The sequence below is a fragment of the Salvelinus sp. IW2-2015 genome, unplaced genomic scaffold (genome assembly GCF_002910315.2).
Source record: "Salvelinus sp. IW2-2015 unplaced genomic scaffold, ASM291031v2 Un_scaffold3156, whole genome shotgun sequence".
In the NCBI taxonomy this organism is placed as follows: domain Eukaryota; kingdom Metazoa; phylum Chordata; class Actinopteri; order Salmoniformes; family Salmonidae; genus Salvelinus; species Salvelinus sp. IW2-2015.
Window position 1 is genome coordinate 73,091 of NW_019944444.1, and position 8,964 is coordinate 82,054.

Sequence of the window (8,964 nt, forward strand, 5' to 3'; positions counted from 1 at the left end):
CTGATATGCTGAAAGGCCAGTTTCAAACTGATCTAGATTAGAATCCATCTTCCCCTGTGTCTAAACAACAGCCGACCACTATTGTCCCCAGATGGTACTTAGGTCGGTCGAACTTTCCCAGATGCGACTTTCCTGTTGACGCCAAATGAAGGAGTTTCCTCTTGTTCCCACATTTGATCACCTTCCCAGTCCCCACAATGTCGATCCTACCCCGATTTCAAGGAATCAATTACATTTGACAGGAGTGTATTTTTAATATAGATTTTTATTTGTTAAATGTTTTCGTCTTGTCTTTCTAGGTTGCAGGAAAGTGGTGTCCCAGAATTGTGGTGTGAGGAAACAGGTGTCCCCAGAATGTGGTGTGAGAACAGGTGTCCCCAGAATGGTGGATTGTGAGAACAGTGTCCCCAGGAGTGATATAACGTGTGTGTGTGTGTCTTGTGTCCAGTGTGTGAGTCCAGTGTCTGGTGTCATTGTGGTGTCCAAAGTGTGTGTGTGGGTGTGTGTGGTGTGTGTGTGTGTGTGTGTGTGTGTCAGGTTATTATTGACACTGAGGAGTCATCACCCCAAACCCGTAAACCCTGATAGAGGGGCTCAGCGAATGTGGAGGTTGAAAAAGTGATCAGGTGGCGTCAGTGTGTCAGAGGAAGGGCTCTATAGAAGGACCAGAGTGCCGGCTGGCCAGTCCAGATACCACTCCTACTCTGTTGGCAAGCCTGGAGGGAGGCCGGACGGGCTATGCGTAGTCCGATTATTATGTGACAGGTAAGCGCAACTGTTTGTTTCATAGCAGATCAGACTCCAGGATTGTCATTGGCTCCAAGACAACAGTCACTTAACCCCTCCTCTTCTTTGATTCCTTTATATGTCACTCTATAACAGCCCCATTATCCCCACCCACTACCTCCCAGTAACAGCGCCCAGTCAGACCCTCTCTGACACCAGCACCTGTCCCACAGTCCTCAAATCGTCTCTGGTGATTCAGGATTACGGGCTGCTTCTCCTCTCCTACATGTTCACCTTTCTGTTCGCCTCAACAGAGAGAGTGTCGCTTTACTGTGTTTAGGGTCCAGTGTGAGATCACAGACGAGGCTGATGGATGAAACCAGACACATATTAGAATCATCATCATTCACATAGAAATGTTAACTCACTTTTTTCCACTAATTCATTTAATGTAGATGTTGCAGGTATCAAAAGAGAAGTTAAGGTAACGGGAACTGTTGAACAAAAATATGTTATACTGTTTTGGTAATATAAAACACACATATTCCTATAATACACACACACACATTGTCAAAGCCAACTCTTTGTAAACTTTGTGTCCCTGATTTGTGCTTCTGAGAACTACAGCTGATATTTTTTTTTTTTTTTTTTTTATTTTTTTTTTTTTATTTTTCTTTTTTTATTTTTTTTTTTTTTTTTTTTTTTATTTTTTTTTTTTTTTTATTTCTATTTTTTTTTTTTTTAATTTTTTTTTTTTTTTTTTTGTTTTTTTATTTTATTTTTTTTTTTTTTATTTTTTTTTTTTATTTTTTTTTTTTTTTTATTTTTTTTTTTTTTTTTTTTTATTTTTTTTTTTTTTTAATAATGACCAAGTCAGTAATATGGTGTCTTTGACTTGACTTAACTTGAATTAAGGACTTATTCTTATCATATTCTTCACAGCAGTCAACACTCCACATTTTCTAAAGCCCAGGTTTCATTGTGTATCTCCACCATGTTCCACACTGTAGATGGTAGCAGAAGAACAGACAGTCATTGAGGGATAACCTGAAACTTACACACACACACACACACACACACACACACACACACACACACACACACCACACACACACACACAACACACCACACACACACACACACACACCACACAGCATATAACTTTGTCCAAGTGTGTAAGACTGTTTCTTAACTAGCCTGATAAGTCAAATATGTCTGATATGAACATTGACAATAAACCCTCTACATACTTTGAGTTTCTCCAGTCTGCAGTGTGGATCCTCCAGTCCAGCAGAGAGCATCTGACTCCTGAGTTCCTGGGTGATTGTAGCTCAGGTCCAGCCCTTCTCAGGTGTGAGGGGTTGACCTCAGACTGCGACCAGAGAAGCACAGCCTTCCTCTGTGACTAGACAGGCGTGACAGCCTGCAAAGAGTCAAATCATAATTAAATCACACTGCTATTCTTGGTGGTGAAAATAGTGGCAGTATATTTTTTCAACATATTCAGATACATCAGTGTCCTGAAACCTGCCATATCTATGGATAAATTAATGTATCATTATATTAGAAAAGACAAATTATCAAAGTGTTGCTTGTAGAGAAAATATGTATAGTACAAATATTTGAGTAGACTGACCAGACCAGTTTAAAAAGCAAGTATCAGTCAGAAGACAGACAGTGAGGTATCAGATTTAGATTGTATTGATTATACAGTCCACACACCATATCTATAATGACATGAAGCTAACATTTTAATGTGTCTCTATACTCCAACATTTTGGATTTCAGATCAAATGTTCGTATTTGAGGATTTTGTATATTAAAATATATATAATTAACCTTTATTTAACTTGGCAATTCTGTTAAGAACACATTCTTATTTACAATGACGGCCTTCCCCAGCCAAACCCGCGACGACGCTGGGCCAATTGTGCGCGCCGCCTTATGGGACTTCCAATCACAGCCGGGATGTGATACAGCCTGGATTCAAACCAGGGACTGTAGTGATGCCTCTAGCACTGAGATTCAGTGCCTTAGACCGCTGCACCACTCAAAAATCAAATCAAATTTTATTTGTACATAATACACATGGTTAGCAGATGTTATGCGAGTGTTGCGAAATGCTTGTGCTTCTAGTTCCGACCGTACAGTAATATCTAAAAAAGTAATTTAAACCTAACAATTTCACAACTACTACCTTATACACAACAAAGTGTAAAGGAATGAATAGGAATATGTACATAAAAAATATATGAATGAGTTATGACCGAACGGCAAAGGCAAGATGCAGTAGACAGTATAGAGTACAGTAATACATATGAGATGAGTAATGTAGGGTATGTAAACATAAAGTGGCATAGTTTAAAGTGGCTAGTGATACATGTATTACATAAAGATGGCAAGATGCAGTAGATGGTATAGAGTACATATATACATATGAGATGAGAATGTAGGGTACGAAAACAGTATATAAAGTGGCATTGTTAAAGTGGCTAGTGGTACATTTTTTACATAATTTCCATCAATTCCATTATTAAAGTGGCTAGAGATTTGAGTCGTATGTTGGCAGCAGCCACTCAATGTTAGTAATGGCTGTTTAACAGTCTGATGGCCTTGATATAGAAGCTGTTTTTCAGTCTCTCGGTCCCAACTTTGATGCACCTGTACTGACCTCGCCTTCTGGATGATAGCGGGGTGAACAGGCAGTGGCTTGGGTGGTTGTTGTCCTTGATGATCTTTATGGCCTTCCTGTGACATCGGGTGGTGTAGGTGTCCTGGAGGGCAGGTAGTTGCGTTGTGCAGACCTCACTACCCTCTGGAGAGCCTTACGGTTGTGGGTGGAGCAGTTTCCGTACCAGGCGGTGATACAGCCCGACAGGATGCTCTCGATTGTGCATCTGTAGAAGTTTGAGTATTTTTGGTGACAAGCCGAATTTCTTCAGCCTCCTGAGGTTGAAGAGGCGCTGCTGTGACTTCTTCACCATGCTGCCTGTGTGGGTGGACCATTTCAGTTTGTCCGTGATGTGTACGCCGAGGAACTTAAAACTTTCCACCCGCTCCACTACTGTCCCGTCGATGTAGATAGGGGGCTGCTCCCTCTGCTGTTTCCTGAAGTCCAATAGCATCTCCTTTGATTTGTTGACATTGAGTGTGAGGTTATTTTCCTGACACCCCACTCCAAGGGCCCTCACCTCCTCCCTGTAGGCCGTCTCGTCGTTGTTGGTAATCAAGCCTATCACTGTAGTGTCATCTGCAAACTTGATGATTGAGTTGGAGGCGTGCATGGCCACGCAGTCGTTGGTGAACAGGGAGTACAGGAGAGGGCTCAGAACGCACCCTTGTGGGGACTCAGTGTTTAGGATCAGCGGGGTGGAGATGTTGTTACCTACCCTAACCACCTGGGGGCGGCCCGTCAGGAAGTTCAGGACCAAGTTGCACAGGGCGAGGTCGAGACCCAGGGTCTTGAGCTTAATTACGAGTTTGGAGGGCACTATGGTGTTAAATGCTGAGCTGTAGTCAATGAACAGCATTCTTACATAGGCATTCTTCTTGTCCAGATGGGATTGGGCAGTGTGCAGTGTGATTGCGATTGCGATTGCGTCGTCTGTGGACCTATTGGGTCGGTAATCAAATTGAAGTGGGTCTAGGGTGTGAGGTAGGGTGGAGGTGATATGGTCCTTGACTAGTCTCTCAAAGCACTTCATGATGACTGAAGTGAGTGCTACAGGGCGATAGTCGTTTAGCTCAGTTACCTTAGCTTTCTTGGGAACAGGGACAATGGTGGCCCTCTTGAAGCATGTGGGAACTGCAGACTGGGATAAGGATTGATTGAGTATGTCCGTAAACACACCAGCCAGCTGGCCTGCGCATGCTCTGAGGACGCGGCTGGGGATGCCATATGGGCCTGCAGCCTTGTGAGGGTTAACACGTTTAAATGTTTTACTCACGTTGGCTACAGTGAAGGAGAGCCCCCAGGTTTTGGTAGCGGGCCATGTCAGTGGCACTGTATTGTCCTCAAAGCGAGCAAAGAAGTTGTTTAGTCTGTCTGGGAGCAAGACATCGTGGTCCGCGACGGGGCTGGTTTTTATTTTGTAGTCCATGATTGACTGTAGACCCTGCCACATACCTCTTGTGTTTGAGCCGTTGAATTGCAACTCCACTTTGTCTCTATACTGACGCTTAGCTTGTTTGATTGGAATCTATATGTGTTGAGAGAATAAACCAAATGCATCGGCCATTGTCCTTCTACACTACTGGTGTTAAATGAACAGTGTGTTTTGTGAAGTCATGATGATCTCTTTGGTCAGGCTGTCAGGCTGTGGAGTCACAGAGGAGGCTGTTGCTTCTCTGATCTCAGCTCTGAGGTCAAACCCCTCACACCTGAGAGAGCTGGACTGAGTAACAATGACCTGAAGGATTCAGGAGTGAAGCTGCTCTCTGCTGGACTGGGAATCCCCACTGTAAACTGGAGACTCTGAGGTCAGTATTCCTGTAGTTTGGTCAACAGATGTAACTGTTCACCAGATCCACATGTGTTTACCAGAACACACATATTCCACACCATATGTGTTTGGACAGTGAAGCTTACAGTTTTAAATTTGGCGCTATGCTCTAGCATTTGAACTGTGTGTGTGTGTGTCAGTGTGTGTGTGTGTGTGTGTGAATGTGTGTCAATGAGTAATATGTGTTTCCAGTGTGTGTGTGTGTGTGTGTGTGTGTGTGTGTGTGTGTGTGTGTGTGTGTGTGTTGTGTGTGTGTGTGTGTTGTGTGTGTGGTGTGTGTGTGTCCAGAGTATGTGTGTGTCTAGTGTGTGTGTGTGTTGAGTGTGTCCAGTGTTTGTGTGGTCCGTGTGTGTGTGTGTGTGTGTCCTGTGTGTATACCCAGTTTGTCCTGTGTGTTTGTGTGTGTGTTTTATGTGTGTCCAGTGTGTGCCAGTGTGTGTCCAGTGTGTGTGTCCACGTGTATCACTCATGAAACACACACACCTAGGGCTGGGAGATATGGCCAAAATATTATATCACAGTATTTTTTTTTAAATTGGACTGTTGATGTGTTTGACAGTATTTTTAGTTTTGAAATAATAAAAGTTAGACATTTGTTTTATGAGTAGTGAGTGTGATCCCAGGGTGTTTTATGAGTAGTGAGTAGTGATCCCAGGGCGCTTTATGAGTAGGAGGAGTGATCCAGGGTGCTTTATGAGTAGTGATCCAGGGTCTTTATGGAGTGAGCTGTATGATCATGAGTGAGTATTCCAGGGTGCTTTTATGAGTAGTGTAGTGATCCCAGGGTGCTTTAATGAGTTGTGATCCAGGGTGCTTTATGGGTAGTGAGTAGTGATCCAGGTGCTTTTGAGTAGTGAGTAGTGATCCCAGGGTGCTTTATGAGTAGTGAATCTGATCCCAGCGTGCTTTATGAGTAAGTGAGTAGTGATCCAGTGGTGCGACTTTTATGAGTAGTGAGTAGTGATCCCAGGGTGCTTTATGAGTAGTGAATAGTGAGTCCCAGGGTGCTTTATGAGTAGTGAGTATGATCCCGGGTGCTTATGAGTATGAGTAGTGATCCACAGGGCTGCTTTAATGAGTAGTGAGTAGTGACCCAGGATGCTTTATGTGTAGTGCAGTAGTGATCCCAGGGTGCTTTATGAGTAGTGAGTAGTGATCCCAGGGTGCTTTAATGAGTAGTGAGTAGTGATCCAGGGTGCTTTATGAGTAGTGAGTAGTGATCGCCAGGGTGCTTTATGAGTAGTGAGTAGTGATCCAGGGTGCTTTATGAGTAGTGAGTAGTGATCCCAGGGTGCTTTATGAGTAGTGAGTGATCCCAGGTTGATTTATGAGTAGTGAGTAGTGATCCAAGGTGCTTTATGAGGAGTGAGTAGTGATCCCAGGGTGCTTATGAGTCGTGAGTAGTGACCAGGTTGCTTTATGGTAGTGAGTAGTGATCCCAGGGTGCTTATGAGTAGTGATCAGGTGCTTTATGAGTAGTGAGTAGTGCTCCAGGGTGCTTTATGAGTAGTGAGTAGTGATCCCAGGGTGCTTTATAGTAGTGAGTAGTGATCCCGGGGTGCTTTATAAGTAGTGAGTAGTGATCCCAGGGTGCTTTATGAGTAGTGAGTAGTGATCCCAGGTTGCTTTATGAAGTAGTGAGTGACCAGGGTGCTTTATGAGTAGTGGTGATCCAGGGTGCTTTATGAGTAGTGATCCAGGGTGCTTTTTAAATGAAGGTTTAAGTTGGGAAGTTAGTGATCCCAGGGCTGCTTTATGAGAGTAGTGAGTAGTGATCCCAGGGTGCTTTATGAGTAGTGAGTAGTTGATCCAGGGTGCTTTATGAGTAGTGAGTGAACCCAGGGTGGTTTATGAGTAGTGAGTAGTGATCCAGGTGCTTTATGAGTAGTGAGTAGTGATCCAGGGTGTTTTATGAGTAGTGATAGTGATCCCAAGGCTGCTTTATGAGTAGTGAGTAGTGATCCCAGGGTGCTTATGAGTAGTGAGTATGATCCCAGGCGCTTTATGAGAGTGAGTAGTGATCCTAGGGTGGTTTATGAGTAGTGAGTAGTGATCCTTGGGTGCTTTGCATGAAGTAGTGAGGTAGTGAATCCCCAGGGTGTTTTATGAGTAGTGAGTAGTGATCCAGGGGTGGTTTTATGAGTAGTGAGTAGTGATCCCAGGGTGCTTTATGAGTAGTGAGTAGTGATCCCAGGGTGTTTATGAGTAGTGAGTAGTGATCCCGGGTTTTTATGAGTAGTGAGTAGTGATCCCAGGGTGTTTTATGAGTAGTGAGTAGTGATCCCAGGGTGTTTTATGAGTAGTGAGTAGTGACCCAGGTGTTTATGAGTGTTTGAGATGACAACGAATTAAAATGCCAGGGAGGAGTTATTGTGAACAGGTAGTAACTAAAGTGTTGATAAGTGTTTCCTAGGGGACCCTAAAATCTTGGCTACATGTTTTCTCTTAGCTACTTTCATGTAGATGACATGTTCTCTCTTTAGTTACTTATGTAGCTAACATGTTCTCTCTTAGCTACTTCATGTAGCTAACATGTTCTCTCTTAGCTACTTCATGTAGCTAAACATGTTTTCTCTTTGTTACTTCAATGTAGCTAACATGTTCTCTCTTAGCTACTTCATGTGCTAACATGTTTTCTCTTTGTTACTTCATGTAGCTAACTGGTTTTCTCTTAGCTACTTCCTGTAACTAACATGTTCTTGCTCTGCAATTTCCTTTTGATTTAGAAGATACTGGTGCACAAAAACATGCTGATTTAGGTCTCACCATCACTGGTATAATCAGGCTGCTATTAGCTAGCTATTAGCATTAGCGGCTAACAATTAGCGTCTCACAAGATTTAGGTTCAACTTGCTAAGAAAAGACAACTAGCTGTTTGCAGATGTAAGAACACAACCTAATAGTGTGTTATGGAACACTAGAGGATTTATATTAAGAAGCAAAGTGAAAACAGCCTCGTTGTCATCAACATTGTTCCATGTACTGCATTGACCAGGCAGACTGACAGTATTGTTGTCATCAACATTGTCCAGGCAGACTGAACAGTATTGTTGTCATCAACATTGTCCCAGCAGAAGTGAGAACAGCATTGTTGTCATCAACATTGACCAGGCAGAATGAAAACAGCATTGTTGTCATCAAATTGTCCAGGCAGAGTGAGAACAGCATTGTTGTCATAAACATTGACCAGGCAGAATGAAACAGCATTGTTGTCATCAACATTGACCAGCAGACTAAAGTTTCTCGTGGTTGAGGAACATCAAATGTGCTCCTTGAGTGACAGGGGGCGTGCTAGGTCACTGTGAAAGCTGCACGGAGAGAAAGAGAAGAGAGATGACTCAAGTAGCAAAAGTAAACTTAAAATGTACATTACACATGGTGTATCATATTTAACAAACCAAACATCAATACCGTTATAGAAGGTAAAGTAAAAACACAAACCGGTTCCTGCATCAATACTGGTATTATCATAAACTACGGTATACGCCCAGCCGTAAACCACACACACACTGGAACACACACATACTGGCCACACACAGCTGGACACACTACTGGACACACACACACACACAACACACACACACACCACACACACACACACACACACACACACACACACACACACACACACACACTGGACACATACACACTGGACACACACACTGGAACAAACAACACACTTGGGCACCCGGAAACATGACCGAATACAAACAGTGTAGCTATTCCTTCCGCAAGG

At 43.1% G+C, this 8,964-nt stretch overlaps 1 long non-coding RNA gene and 1 pseudogene across 2 annotated transcripts in view; both read left to right on the forward strand.

Annotated features, from left to right (window-relative positions):
* Positions 1-1,103, forward strand: part of LOC139025719 (dual specificity testis-specific protein kinase 1-like) — a 3,511-nt pseudogene extending 2,408 nt beyond the window's left edge.
* A 4,000-nt stretch (positions 1,104-5,103) lies between these two features.
* The window catches only part of LOC139025720 (uncharacterized), a 9,142-nt gene continuing 5,281 nt past the window's right edge, over positions 5,104-8,964 (forward strand). For both annotated transcript variants that reach the window (XR_011477326.1, XR_011477325.1), the window contains exon 1: positions 5,104-5,205. This is a non-coding gene — a long non-coding RNA (uncharacterized lncRNA). The remainder of the gene's footprint in view (positions 5,206-8,964) is intronic.